Genomic DNA, 13,900 nt, shown 5'->3' with positions numbered 1-13,900 from the left:
TATAATCCTGGACTATTCCTTCAAGGGGATGGAAAGATGTTAGCAGTCTCATTATCAGACATCATTTCAGTCCAAAGCATGTGACTCTGAGGAAGTTACTTAACTTCTCTAGGTCCTGATTTCCTCATCTGCTGAATGAAGGGATTGAACTGAAGAATTTCTAAATTGGCTTTCTTTTATTGAATTTATACAAGATGTGTAAATTACTATTTCTAGAGTGTAAGAAAGATCCAAGAGATAATGAGAAAAGGACTGAGTTAATTCTGGTCTCCCCCCTCCCCACTAGAGGTTCTTGGGACTTTATAACTTACTTCATTTTGAACAGGTTATTTGGGAATGTAAGACGTGATGTGAGAGAATCATGTGTTAGAAAGATTCATTGTACTGGGAAAAATATTTTGAGGGCTAGTAGACTTAAAATAATGTCTAATAAAGTTGATTTAAATATTGAAATAAGCCTAATCCTAAATATCTAACTTTAATAGGCCAATTATAATGTATCATGCTTTTATTCTAGGTGATTCTTACTTTTGGCAGGGTATTGTAATTTCTTAGTTCTTTGTATTGTACTGTTGAGTGAAGAGACAGAAAAAAACATTTATAAATAAACGTACAAACGGTGAGAATTTCGATTAAGGTGCTGTAAAATCAAGGTGAGCTTTGGCTAGGGAGGAAAAAAATGTGAGGGAGAAGATTGCATCGCAGTTAAAAATACGGATTTAATCTAGGGACAATAGAAAAGACATTTTAGAAGGAGAAATTGTTTTGAATTTGTTTTAAAACAGTATGTTTCTGTACACATTAAGGTTTGAAAACTGTATGTTTACTGTGCAGCCCTCGAAGATGAAAGATGTGGTGAGGTTTGTTCTTGGGGTGTGGCCACAGGGGACGGCTTTGACACTCTTTAACCATAAGAAATAACGTTTTACATCATGGTGCAGCATTCATACATGCGTCCATATAGCCTTAGAAAAAGTTTTCCAAGACAGTACCTACCCTTACCATCTATGATGTACTTAGTTTAACTTGGAGAGGTTATTAATGACTTTGGATAGGAAGATGTACTCATACCTTAACATCAGAATGCACGTATATATTTTTTCTTATTTATTTATTTATTTATCTATTTATTTATAAAAAGTTATTTATCTTTTATCTAACAAAATGAATATGTATTAGTTTTTTCAGATATTATTATAAGGACTTAACAAATGTGAAACATGGGGCAAATACTATCATCCCTATTTTACAATGAGGAAATTGAGAGAATAGATAGGTTGAGTGACTTACCCGAAGTCATACATACAGTTGGTAAATAGTGGAGCTACAGCTTGAACCCAAGCAGTTTGACTCTCACTAATGATGTTGAATACTCTTGCCATGATGTATGCTGATTGTACTGTATTATAATCAGTTGGCCAGGTTTAGGGTTTTTCCATCTGCGGCCATGAGCACAGCAGACTTAACTTGATGCTTGCAGGGGTAGATCCAGTAGTGTCAGATTTATTAGCATCTTATCTATTAAGTAGATGTAGCTCTACTTTGTTGTTTTTTGTTTCCTTAAATTTGTTTTTGGTATAAAAGTCATAGCATGCCAATTATAAAACAAGTCATCTAATAGAAAAAGAAAGTAAATAGTGAGAGTCTCTTTTCACTTACTGTCCCTAATCCTGTTCTCCCCAGAAGATACCAGTATTGACTATTTGATGTGTAAGTTTTTGGACAAAGGCCTAAACAAAAGAACAATATACATACATACCAACCTATACACACAGGTTGTTTTTTTTTTTTTTTTTTTATAAATGTCTGCTTTTTTTTTTTTTTTTTTAATTTTTATTTATTTATGGCTGTGTTGGGTCTTCGCTTCTGTGCAAGGGCTTTCTCCAGTTGTGGCAAGCGGGGGCCACTCTTCATCGCGGTGCGCGGGCCTCTCACCATCGCGGCCCCTCTCGTTGCGGAGCACAGGCTCCAGACGCGCAGGCTCAGCAATTGTGGCTCACGGGCCCAGTTGCTCCGCGGCATGTGGGATCTTCCCAGACCAGGGCTCGAGCCCGTGTCCCCTGCACCGGCAGGCAGATTCTCAACCACTGCGCCACCAGGGAAGCCCACACAGGTTGTTTTTAAGATACAAATGAAGAATGTAATATCTTTTTTGTGACTTATTTTCACTTAATGTATTATAAATATTTGTGTGTTTGTATACCGGCTCTGCATCATTTATTTTTCCACATGGTGGATGGATTATAATTTATTTTACCAGTATTTGATCATGGACAATTGGCTATTCCCAGTAGTTTGCTAACATATTATAAATGAATATCCTTGTTTGGGAGGCAATAGACCTATAATGATTAAGAGCTCAGATATTGGAGTCAGAGCACCTGGATTTGAATCTTTGCTCCACTACTTATTATCTCTGTGACCTTGGGCAAGTTACTTAACCTCCCTGTGTCTTAGTTTCCTTATCTGCAAAACACGGATCATAATAACAGACTTGATATTGTAGTTAGGGTTGTGAAAATTAAATGTGTTGATGTATATAAAGTTCTTAGAACTATGCCTGGCACATAGTAATATTTACTGAGCACTGTCATTTTATTACTTCATGCCCACGCGCGTGAAGTGTGTAGTGTATCTTTGTACACTTGTGTGACTATTTCTGTAGTAAATTTTTAAAAGTAGAATTACTGAGTTTACTAAAAGTATATTCAAAAAACTGTATCAGTTTCTACTACCACTAACAGTATATTTCCCAAACTATCACTAACAGAAATCCTTTTTTTCTTTTTGTTCAGTTTTTTGGGTGAAAAAAATTCCATTTAAAAAAATTACATTTTACCATTTAATTCGCATTTTCTTGACCACTAGTATTGAGGTTGTGGGATTGTTCCATTAGCTTTATTTATTGTTGATTTGAATTTTCTTTGAATTAATAATATCCTTTTGCCTGGTAGGAGTTCTTTATATATTATGAATTTACATCAGTGTCATTGTCTTCTAATTCATTGTACAGTTAATGGTTAACTCTCTTTTTGTGACATGTGATGCAGATATTTTGTCCCAATCTGGTACTGTCTTTTAACAATATGATATCTTGTGCCCTATAGAAATTTTAAATATTTATGTCATAAAATTTACCAATTTTTTTGGTGATTTTCGTTTAGGAAAGCTTTTCTTACCCCTAAAACTATTAAATATTCTCTTATATTTTCTTCTAGTATATTTTATAGGTTTAACTCCTTAGTCCATATGAAATCTACTTTTTAAAAAAAAATTAATTTATTTTATTTTATTTATTTTTGGTTGTGTTGAGTCTTCGTTGCTGTGTGTGGGCTTTCTCTAGTTGCGGCGAGCGGGGGCTCCTCTTCGTTGCGGTGTGCAGGCTTCTCACTGCAGTGACTTTTCCTGTTGCGGAGCACAGGCTCTAGGCACGCGGGCTTCAGTAGTTGTGGCTCGCGGGCTCTAGAGCGCAGGCTCAGTAGTTGTGGAGTATGGGCTTAGTTGCTTCGCGGCATGTAGGATCTTCCCGGACCAGGGCTCGAACCCGTGTCCCCTGCATTGGCAGGCGGATTCTTAACCACTGCACCACCAGGGAAGCCCTGAAATCTACTTTTGTAGGATGTGCGGTATAGGGATCTGACGACTCTCCTCTCCCACAAATGGGGATATTGGCCCTTCACCATTTATTGAGTGTTTTATGATTTCCACACTTAGACTGCTGCCTCTGTTGTGTACTAAATTACCATATGTATAGACTTTAGTTTTGAACTTGCCCTAGTGAATTTTATTCCATTTACCTGTTTTGTGTTGTGCCAATCTCACATTGCTTTCATTAGTATCACTTCATAGATTTGATATCTGATAAAGATATTCTTCCCCCCCAAAACTGGGATAGAGTTTTGAATGAATTTTAGAACTGACTTGTTAAGTTACATAACTCTGTTGGGATTTTGACTTTTCAAAGTTAAGAAGTATTTGTATCTTTAAAATAAGTTGTTCTGTTTTATGATCCTATATTGGTTTAATTAGTTGGTCTTTATAAAATCACTGTTTGAAGGTACCAGATTAGAATGTATTTCCTGTTTTTAGTTATGGTCTGTGGTTATTAATGTAGTCGTCTAAAGAAACTGACACCATTAATGTGTGGTTGCCACCACCTTGATCATTTTCCCTTATATCAATTCGTACTCTTTTCAGAATTGCTTGGAAGAACTTTGGGCAGGGTTGAGGAAAGGGGTGTTGGAAAAGAAATACCAATATTGTTGGTGCTGACAAGCCATTTAGAAGTCTGTTTTTGCTATCCGTTCCAAACTGGGCCTATTTGTAGGTGAGAGTGAGGTACTTCTGTGGGAGAGCAACACTGTCAGTATTGAATTACAGGATACTTTTATTTGAAAGTGCCTTGATTTGACCTTATTGAACAGGTATGTTTGCCTGGTGAATGTATGAGAATAAAAAGAAAGCTGAAGGTTGTGGACCTAAGTTTCTAAAGAGAAGGAAACTTGACTATATGCTCAAATATTCCAGAAGTTAATTGAGTGAAAAACAGCTGTTAGTTTAATGCTTTTTATAATTTTGATATATTATTACACTATATGTTTTTTCAGTTGTTGGTTCTAAAAGTAGAACTTAGCAAATCATAGTTATTTGTGCTTAACAGACTTAGCTCACTAGGGAGAACCTTGGTGACATGCTAGGGAAAGTAAAACAAATATTTTTATAGAATCCCGTCCCAATGTAAGAAGGTGGTCTTATGACTTTCGTTCTTAGGGTGTAAATTGGCTCACTGCTGATTCCTAGAAGCTAAAGTGTAAACTGCTGTCTTTTCACCAAGCTGCCCGTTAATTCTCATTCAGTGTTTGGCAATCACTACCCAGTGTAACAGAGGTCAGCACAGAGTGCTGTGGATACAGAGAAAGGAGCCTTTGACGGCGCTGCAACTTTGGGAAAGTTTCACCATGGAAATTACATTTGAACTGGACCTTGAAGGAAGATCCAGTTTATCTGACAGATGAAGAAGAGGAAGTGTTTCAGAACAGTGGACTGTACCAGAACTTTTGATGCATTTCTCTTGACTGTATAATCAAACTAAACACCTTAACTTACGGTTAGAAGCTTTTCATAGTGACTGTTTCATGCTCTTTTCTTTCTTGTACTACATTAGTTTTGCCAGCCTACTGTATGATTTTCCCAAATGCTTTTCTGCTTCCCCACTGTTTGATCTTCCACATTCATACCTGTTACCTGTTTAAGTCCTAATCATCTTTCAAGATTTTAGGACAAAACCTACTTATTCCAGGAACTTATCCTAAAATCATCCCTTCAGGAATTAACAACTTTATCCTGTTATTCCTACATGACTTAATGTCATTATCATACATTTGCCATGTTAAGTTTTTATATATACATTATTAATTTCCCAGATAAGTGCTAAACTGCTTGAAGAAAGGGTTGCCTCCCCCCCTTAATATTCCCCATGCCTTTAACATAATTTATAATACATTTATTGGTTGAATCCTCTTAAAGATTTTTCTTCCTTCTCTTAATCTTGTTGGTAAAATGGTGTGGGATCTATATCTGTTCAGTTATGGCCCTTATTACATCAGAAGGCCTTTTTTTTGGTTTGTTTTGTTTTTGTTTTTTTAACATCTTTATTGGAGTATAATTGCTTTACAAAGGTGTGTTAGTTTCTGCTTTATAACAAAGTGAAACAGCTATACATATACATATATCCCCATATCTCTTCCCTCTTGTGTCTCCCTCCCTCCCACCCTTCCTATCCCACCCCTCCAGGTGGTCACAAAGCACTGAGCTGATCTCCCTGTGCTATGTGGCTGCTTCTCACTAGCTATCGATTTTACATTTGGTAGTGTATATATATCCATGCCACTCTCTCACTTCATCCCAGCTTACCCTTCCCCCTCCCCGTGTCCTCAAGTCCATTCTCTAGTAGGTCTGCGTCTTTATTCCCGTCTTGCCCCTAGGTTCTTCATGACCACTTTTTTTTTTTTCCCCCCATATATATGTGTTAGCATACGGTATTTGTTTTTCTCTTTCTGACTTACTTCACTCTGTATGACAGACTCTAGGTCCATCCACCTCACTACAAATAACTCAATTTCGTTTCTTTTTATGGCTGAGTAATATTCCATTGTATGTATGTGCCACATCTTCTTTATCCATTCATCTGTCGACGGACACTTAGGTTGCTTCCATGTCCTGGCTATTGTAAATAGAGCTGCAATGAACATTTTGGTACATGACTCTTTTTGAATTATGGTTTTCTCAGGGTATATGCCCAGTAGTGGGATTGCTGGGTCATATGGTAGTTCTATTTTTAGTTTTTTAAGGAACCTCCATACTGTTCTCCATAGTGGCTGTATCAATTTACATTCCCACCAACAGTGCAAGAGGGTTCCCTTTTCTCCACACCCTTTCTAGCATTTATTTGTAGATTTTTTTGATGATGACCATTCTGACTGGTGTGAGGTGATACCATATTGTAGTTTTGATTTGCATTTCTCTAATGATTAATGATGTTGAGCATTTTTTCATGTGTTTGTTGGCAATCTGTATATCTTCTTTGGTGAAATGTCTGTTTAGGTCTTCTGCCCATTTTTGGATTGGGTTGTTTGTTTTTTTTTTGATATTGAGCTGCATGTGCTGCTTGTAAATTTTGGAGATTAATCCTTTGTCAGTTGCTTCATTTGCAAATATTTTCTCCCATTCCATCAGAAGGCCTTTGAATGAGAGGTGATATCCTGCCCCACAACTCTCTTGACTACAGTACTTTTTTTTCTGGGACCTATGTGTCCACATTCTCACTTAGTGCATGGGCAGTGTGGCATGTCACCACAATTCCAAGACCAGAAACAAATATTCATGGAGTTTTTTTCTTGAAAATGTATTTAGAACTATTGTGTTAAATGTATTTAGTGAAAACTACCTCAAATAACTTAAAATTTGTTATTGAAATTATCAGTAAGTAAATATCCATTTAGAGTTTTCATGTTTCTTGGGAGACTCGTTCAAGTTGTAGAGAGGGAGTTTTTGACATGGTTGTATCTTGAGAACAAGGTTGTATTTTGTAGACTGAGAAAAATATAGATCACATCAACCTGCCATTTTTTAGCTGAAATGGTAAAATTCTGTTAGGCCAGGGAGTTAGTGTACCTTAGAGTAGAAGGAATGTGTTGACAGTATTCTGTGTGTAACAGCACCAGTGTTGTGGAGACGGCAGGTTGGAATGATGCTACTAACCTGTGCGTGGACATGGTAGATCCTCTGTTATTTACATTCAGTTCCAGATTATATTGACCAGTCTGTCTGTTCCTGTTGTCCTCATTCTTAATCTTGCCAGGTCAGATTTATCAGACCCATTAAAAGTTTGACCATCTGTGAAACTAACATACAGAGATTGCTTGTTTCTTTTCTGTACATTTGGAAAAGCCTTCATCAAAGGAGTTATGCCATAGAACCCCCATTACAAGCCTTATTATCTTCGGGAAAAGTCTGACTTTGCATAAGGCCTAAGGCCCTCTTCAGGTTATGTGAAGGGCCAACCCTGCCTGTGGCCTAGAGTTTGGCCTGGCTTATCTCCCTGCCAACTACCGGCAGCAAGGAAGCTGATGGTTGTTAAGAAAGAAGAGTTGGTGAGGGGAGCAGGAACTTATTATCACTCTCTTTTGCAGAGTCTTCCTCTAAGTGTCCCCCAGCCATCACACAGAGGCTCCATGACAACGTCTTAAAAATGAATATGGTTGAGATCATTGCATAGGGTAGGACATGGACTGGTCTGGCTCCAGAAACATTCAGTGCTGAATTTTAGTAACTGATGTTTACTTAGCATTTTGTTCTGCGTACTTTGTGCTTTACAGGGATTGTCCTAGTTAATTCTTACAACAATCTGATGAAATAGGTATTCTAATTCTCACTTTACAGAAGAGTAACGTGAGGTTCAGAGAAGGGGAGCAACTTGCCTGTAAATGCTAAAGCTGGGAACTGCAACCAGCTTGCGCCTTAAACAACTATATGTGGATAATTCCAGCCACGAATACGTGTAAGTGGTAAAAAAGTAGTTTTAAATGTGCAAGACTTATTATACTTTGCATTTGTTATGCTAGCAAAAAGAAAATGTTATTCATTCTAGTTAATTTGTTAGTGTAGTTACAGGTTGACAGTCTTCGTGCCTGATAAACCTGTGTATTTCTTTTTTTAAAACAACAGTTTGTTTTGTTTTGTTTTTGCTCTTTATTTTTTATGGCCACACCGCACTCGGGATCTTAGTTCCCCGACCAGGGATTGAACCTGGGCTCTCAGCAGTGAAAACGCCAAGTCCTAACCACTGGACCGCCAGGGAATTTCCTAAATAACAGTTTAATTGAGATATAATTTATATGCCATATAATTAACCTATTTAAAATGTGTAATTCATTACACATTTAGTATATAAATGGAGTTGTGCATCCATCGCCATAATCAGCTTTCAAACATTTTAATTATCCCAAAAAGAAACCTCTACTCATTAGCGGTCGTGCCCTATTCTTTCCCCCACTCCTAGCCGTTAGCAACCACTAATCTACTTTTTGTCTCTATGGATTTGACTATTCTGGACATTTCTTATAAGTGGCATACAATATGTGATCTCCTATGACTGACTTCTTTCTCTTAGTAGAGGGTTTTCAGGGTTGTAGCATGAACAAGTACCTCCTTTTTGTTATTGAATAATGTTCCATTGTATGGATAATACCACATTGTATTTATCCACTCTGTATACCTTTCAGAAGAAGCTATTTTTTCAGTGAGGTTTGTGTTGGTCAGTTTTTTTTGAGGATAGACTTAGCAGTCTCTGTTCTCCCAGATAGTACTCCGTCACCTAGAGCAACCTTGCTGAGTAAGTGAGGAAATTAGTACCTCTTTGATGTATCTCAGTTTAGCTATGTAATCTTGACATTTTTTGCCCCCTTTCTATTTCACTTAACACAACACGTAAAGGATAAGCCACTATATATACAGGTGGTGTTACTGTGTTACTGGCCTTTCCTGTTTTTAAAGCCATGGTCACCTTCAGTACTATTTAGAGAATACTGATGAAGATAATGTCCTTTGATTTAGTGAAATAAAAAGAAAACTGATAAATTAAAAGAAAAAAAAAACTGATGGTTAATGGTTTGTTAAAGTGTGAATTTTAACAAAGTGATACCCTTAATAATGTTCATAAATCTAATATGCCTAGTATTAAATGAGTTAGAATACAGGCAGGATTTTTTTTTTAACATGGTTATAACCAGAATTCTCAATATTAGGCAATTCTTTTCTTGGAAAGAAGAATTGTAATGACTGATGATACGTTTGTGAGCTTATCTGTTTCATCTGTTCCCACCTCTTGTCAATTAAGAGTATTTGTGATGTAGCATCAAGAGTATCAGCTTGGGGAGGAGGCTCCACCGCTTACTAGCTGTAGCTGTATGATTTCAGACAAGATTTTAAATTTCACTGAGCTTTTTTTTTTTTTTTTAACATCTTTATTGGAGTATAATTGCTTTACAATGGTATGTTAGTTTCTGCTTTATAATAAAGTGAATCAGTTATACATATACATATGTTCCCATATCTCTTCCCTCTTGCATCTCCCTCCCTCCCACCCTCCCTATCCCACCCCTCTAGGTGGTCACAAAGCACAGAGCTGATCTCCCTGTGCTATGCAGTTGCTTCCCACTAGCTATCTATTTTACATTTGGTAGTGTATATATGTCCATGCCACTCTCTCACCCTGTCACATCTTACCCTTCCCCCTCCCCATATCCTCAAGTCCATTCTCTAGTTTTCCTCCACCAAAAGTGAAAGTTACTCCCCAAGGTTATGAGCAGTCAATGTTTATGTAAAACATTTAGCAAGAGCGTAGCACAAAGGAAGTAGTCAATAAATGTGGCAGTTGCTGTATTAATGACCTGAGGTAAATCAAGAAAAGGCATTAAAGTTTGTAGTGTTGCACTGTGTACTCAGTATCACTCAGTTGTTTTGGATAAGTGAGGTAATGAAGGCAATTTTTATGACTTGGTTGGCAGTTAGACAAATACATTCACCCTTTTTTTTTTTTAATGTTTTCCTATTTTTTCTTTGATACTTGAGAATGACTGACTTGTTTCTAGAATAAGCCAATAAACTTTTCATTCAGGATTTAAAAAATCTGGGAGATTCATTCTGTAGGGGAGCACTCTCCTTTAACATTGTAGCATGTTAAGTTTATTTTGATGTAGTTTGATCTGGAGTTCAGTTTTTTGGAGTGACTCTAATTTCTGTCATTGTCTATGATCATCTAGTGTGACTTTTCATTCTGGAAAAGGCTTTGTTGTAGCTAAACTGCCTCTATTCACGAATGCCCTGGCTCATTTTATTCTACGAGTTGTGCATATATAAGATTCTTGTCAAAGTTCATCTTTTAGAAGTAGGAATTACCTCTTTAATTATGATTTTACTTAAATTCTTTGAGTTATACAGAATCTGCATGTTTAAAACATTTATCAGTCTGGTACTGACTGTTGTGATGTTGCCTAGTTAGTTTGCAAGTAAACATTTAAACCTGGTTAAAATTTACTACACCTCCTAAAATTTACCTTTTTTTTTTAAACCTCGTAATTGATTCTGTTCATACTTAGCTAGCCACACACACACACACACACACACAGATACACACACCCACCCACCCACCCACCCACCAATATATTAAGCTTTTAAAGTGGGCACTCTAGTAAAAAAACTAAGATTGTTTTCAGTGATTATTTTACTTTTTTGAGATGCATGGCCAAGTTGTAATTTATCCTGACTGAAAAAAGAAAACTCTGGGCAAAGACTAAAGAAGGCCAATTGTCATGAAAGACCTAAAATGAGATTAGACTTAGCTAGATGAACTCCACAGGGGTTTACAGTGGAATTTCAGACATTATCTTGGGGAAGTCTGGAGAAAAGGCCATTTTACTTAGACCTTTCTGTTTTTCATGGTGCTGTGCAAGAGAAAAGGCTTCTTCAGAAACACTCATCTCTACTGGAGTCAACAGAAATAAAACAAAAATTTTCAGCTGTAGCTCTGACACAGTGTACATTAAGGAAAAAAAAAATATATATATATATATATATTCTTAAACCCACAGTTTAGCTGAGATGAAACTTTTATTATGACTGTAATTTATCTGTAGGATCCTGTACTTGTGGACTCTGGAGTCAGATTGCCTGGGTTCAGATTTCAGCTCTGCCTCTGGCTGACCAGTGGCAACAAAACAACAGCACAGTGTTGTGGGTTAACTGGCATAAGCCATGTGAAGTGCTTAACATAGTAACTGCTTTCATCATCACCACCACCACCACCGCTGCCACATTAAGAATATCATTTTATTTTTACTTTATTCTATTTTATTGTTTAGTGAGGAGCTCTCAAAAATAGAGACTGGAGGATACAACATTGTAATGAGTTCCTTTTTAATCAGATTAAGGAAGGACTTTGACTATGTTAATTACCAGGAATTTGAATCATTTTTCCCTTATACAAAGCCACTGGCTGTAACGTAATATTTATCTACATCATGGTATAAAAGGTATGTAATCCATGAAAACCTAGGATATTGGAGAACTGAGGGGACTGATAGAAGCATGTATTAAAATTTTGTGCCTTGTTGCTGCTTTGGATGTTAACCTCTGTGCCAAGAAAACATTACCTGCTGTATTGTTGAGTAAAGTGTAAAAATAACACTGCCTAACATTTTGTAGAGCCGTTTATAGTTTACAAAGTCTTCTCCACGTACGTTTTGATTCTCACAAATCAACCTGCAATACAGTGTTCTTTCTATTTTCTGTAGTACACTATTATCTTGAATTTATTACTGGATAACTAGAAGCACTATATTAGAATCCTGTAATAGATTCCTAGGGCAGGGTTACAAAGGTACCCAGAATATTGTTCAAAATAACCTGGCTTATTTACTAAAGGTATCTAGATTCCTATTCTTTTTTTTTTTCTATTTAAAAAAATTTTTTTAATTAATTTATTTATTTTTGACTGCGTTGGGTCTTTGTTTCTGCGTGGGGGCTTTCTCTAGTTGCAGCAAGAGGGGGCTACTCTTCGTCGCGATGTACGGGCTTCTCATTGTGGGGGCTTCTCTTGTGGAGCACGGGCTCTAGGGGTGCGGGCTTCAGTAGTTGTGGCGCACGGGCTTAGTTGCTCCGCAGCATGTGGGATCTTACCGGACCAGGGCTCGAACCCGTGTCCCCTGCATTGGCAGGCAGGTTCTTAACCACTGCGCCACCAGGGAAGTCCCATCCTATTTTAATAACATTCTTTTAGAATATCAGTTAGTAGATGGTTTGTCTTATTATCTATTTATTTCCTCATTAATTTTTTTGACAGAACTTGATTTGTTTATATTTCTATTAAGAGATGATGCAGAACTGTGTAGGGATTTTATATACTGCTTGAGCTAGTACATTGAAGTATTTTTAAGTTTTCGGAATGTTAGTAATCAATATTTGGTGTTTTGTTTAAAATGAAAATATACTAGTAACAACAACAAAAACCTGAGGAAATTGTCAGGGAACAATCTCCATAAGCATAAAACTGGTAGGCCCAAAGAGTTTCGTGGTTGAGTTATCTTAAACTTTAGTGAATCATTTAAACAGTTTCAGTTCAGAGAGAGAAGTTCCCTAATTCATTTTTACAGAGCCAATATAACACTGATGCCAAAAACTGGCACAATATATGCATACACACATGAACAATAGGCTAATTTCAAGATGGATATTTTGTTTAACTATATGAGGTAATATTTATTGTCTCTTAGATTTACCAAGTTCTGTAGGCGATGTGCATTCTCTCTTTTGATTCTCACAATAAACCCTGGTACAGTATGGCAACTGTTTTCCCCATTTTATGAATAAGGGAAGTCTTTGTAAAGAGGAATCTCAAGAGAGGTTTGAATGAAGGAATGAGTATTGCCCAGAAACACAACTGTAAAGTGGCAGCACCTGCATTGGAGTTGAGTCTTTGACTTGAGAAAGTCCAAAATCTTAACTATTATGCTAGGAGAGATATAAGAGATAAAAGGAACTTTGAGTGAAAGAGAGAATCTGGAAGAATATTAAGTAAATAGCCTTTTATAGGGATTACAATTGTGATAAATACAATAGGATTTTTATTTTCTCCCAAATACATTTATATCTTAACAAATTTTTAAATTAGATTCATGTACTACACTTTCAGTCAGGAAAACTGTTTATAAGTTAGACCAGTGTGTTGGGTAATGTGCACTGCAGCTCCTTAAGACTTTTCTGCCTGATTGCTAAAACTGCTTTTCATTTTCTTTTAAAAAAAGACTAGAAGGGATAAGCTCCTATAAAGAGAGCTTGAGTCAATCAACAGAAGTATTCTCATTTGCAGATAATGAAGCTGTTTTATTGACAGATTTTCAAAGTATGCCAAGAATCTGGCTGTGAAGAATCCTTCACAAGAACTTAGTGCTGAGTCCCAGAGACCAGCTATACAATCCTGGCTTGTTTTACGTAATACATTAATTCCTGAAATCATTTAAAATGCACTTTGGAAATTGGTAATAGTGGTAGCTATTGGGGATGGGGCACGATATAGAAAGGGGGACAGTAATGTTTTATACTCTTGGAATATAAATATGTTCATATATAAGTCTATTCCGCAAAATAATTTTTAAAAAATGTACCACGGGAACTTGTATAAAGAATTTTAATTTTGACTCATTTCGTTCACCAGTCACCTAATTTTGTGCGTGTACATCCACCTAGATGTGCTGTGTCTAGAGATTTTCTTTAATTTTATTATGGTTCGTAGGAGGGGATGAAGGAAGACCATCCTAGTATTTGATCTGGTCCCAGTCTCCTC

The 13,900-nt window shown here is 36.7% G+C and overlaps 1 protein-coding gene across 3 annotated transcripts in view; it reads left to right on the top strand.

Moving 5' to 3' along the window:
- ELF1 (E74 like ETS transcription factor 1) overlaps window positions 1-13,900 on the top strand; it is a 105,796-nt gene that overhangs the window by 52,260 nt on the left and 39,636 nt on the right. The window lies entirely within an intron of this gene.

The sequence above is a fragment of the Eubalaena glacialis genome, chromosome 16 (genome assembly GCF_028564815.1).
Source record: "Eubalaena glacialis isolate mEubGla1 chromosome 16, mEubGla1.1.hap2.+ XY, whole genome shotgun sequence".
Classification (NCBI taxonomy): domain Eukaryota; kingdom Metazoa; phylum Chordata; class Mammalia; order Artiodactyla; family Balaenidae; genus Eubalaena; species Eubalaena glacialis.
The sequence above is the reverse complement of the archived record's forward strand: the minus strand, read 5'-3'. Positions and strand labels throughout refer to the sequence as shown.